The sequence below is a fragment of the Tribolium madens genome, unplaced genomic scaffold (assembly GCF_015345945.1).
Source record: "Tribolium madens isolate multiple individuals breed KSU strain unplaced genomic scaffold, Tmad_KSU_1.1 Scaffold_97;HRSCAF=244;Tcas5.2_LG3a, whole genome shotgun sequence".
NCBI lineage: Eukaryota > Metazoa > Arthropoda > Insecta > Coleoptera > Tenebrionidae > Tribolium > Tribolium madens.
The window spans coordinates 1,246,909-1,248,798 of record NW_025401069.1 but is presented as its reverse complement, the minus strand read 5'-3'; positions in this window follow the sequence as shown (position 1 = coordinate 1,248,798).

Below are 1,890 nucleotides of genomic sequence, written 5' to 3'. Positions count from 1 at the left end.
TAATAGATTTATTTATTAAAAGTTTTAAATACATATAATTTCTACCTTATTACACAACTTTATAACCATACGGTAAAGTGTCAAAAGAACCATCGTCTWGACGTCGTCGTTTTGTATAATTTATACGATACGTCTTAGTTGTTTCTTTTGTCATTACATCATACCTCTCATTTCGAATTATAGAGCGATCGGTCAATTTAACAGTTTGTTCGGTATTATTACACAACATGTCTTTTATTTTATCGAAATTAACTAGTTGAGCATTTTTATAATGCAGGCTTAATCCTTTGACTTTRCACACAGTTTGAATTTTTTGCTTATTTTGATTCCAAAATTTATATGCATAATTTTTAGGGCCGCCGCTGACAAATTCTGTTATATAACTACCTTCGCCATATTCAACCATTTCGTCAGTAAGATCTCCTAGGAAATCGCCAGTAGGAGGTTCATATTGCCCTTCTTTTTTAATGAAAATTATACTATCAGTATCAAAATACAATACCCGATTTCCAAGGGGTTTTAAATATTTATATAATTCTAAGCGCGCACCGGCCGTTGTGTAGCATGCAAGAGCTACATTTACAGTTTTCATCGGCGCTATATCTTCCTCTACACGTTCCCATGTGACCAGAATAACATCTTCGTTAATAACTAATATACTATGTACAACAACGGAATGATTCGTTAACAACTTAAACAACTCATAAGGAACGCTAATTATGTCAGTTTTTTTAAGGTTTTCCTTTTGCCCAAACTTTCCCCAAAAGCTGTTTAACATTATTTTCGCGAGAAATCTTAGACCAGAATTTTTTGAAACTTTAGTTGGATCGAGTTTTATACCTTCCCGTTCTTCGTACTGCTGAATATATAGATTTTTGTCCTCATCGGTATTTACCCATGATGGCCAACCAGAACACTCTACCTTTAATTTTACAAAAGCATTTATGTATTTAGAAAAGAGACCACCCGATTTATTAGCCCGATCGTAAATTTCGACATTGTACTCCCAAATTTCAATGAGTTCCACTATGCTGTACCCTTCTTCGAGAGCTACACGTATTTCATCAGCCACATACGTCCCCGTAAATTGTCGATCGACATCTTCGTGAAGACAATCGCCTTGGTTATTTGATTCTACACAGGTACGACATAATGGAAATGTCAATTTTCCATTACATCGAAATGGTAACACAGGATGATAAAGTTGAGCAGGAGGTAATACAGTGCATTTTATTAGACCTTCGACAGAATTTATGTCAACATTTGCGCATTCCTCTTGCCCAACATAAATCTTTTTAGGATGCCCGATAGGATATTTTCCGTATTTATTAATAAATGGATATAGAGAACAAACATCTTGGTAAGCTATTTTTTCGTTTTCTTTGCATTTATAATACAATTTACAAGCATTTGTTCTTCCTCCGAAAAAGCCATCGCGTGGATTTAAAGGGGTGTGTTTACTCAAATAATTTCGCTTTTCAATGAAATTTTTTAACTCAGGATTTTCTTTAATTTGGTCTCTGAAAACGCATTCCTTCATTGTAATCAAGTTATAACCACACGTTCTAATTCTCTCCTCTTTGCTTTGTGTGTTTTCACGACGCAAAAATAAAGTGTCGTTTTTATCGGATAATTCCTGAGTTTGATTAAAAAAACATAGCTCGCACCCGTGCCACCAGCACCCGTGAAATTCATAAACAGTATTCGTCTCTTCACAATAACCGTCAACTAGCATACCTTCTTTTAACCGAACTTCTCGTGCATTTCCGCTATGGATAATATGAATGTTACTTTTTTTTGATTCCCAAAGTAACCAATTTATAGCAATCACACTTTGTTTATCAGCTGCTCTGTACCCCGATACTGGTATGATACCGATTGAATTTTCGC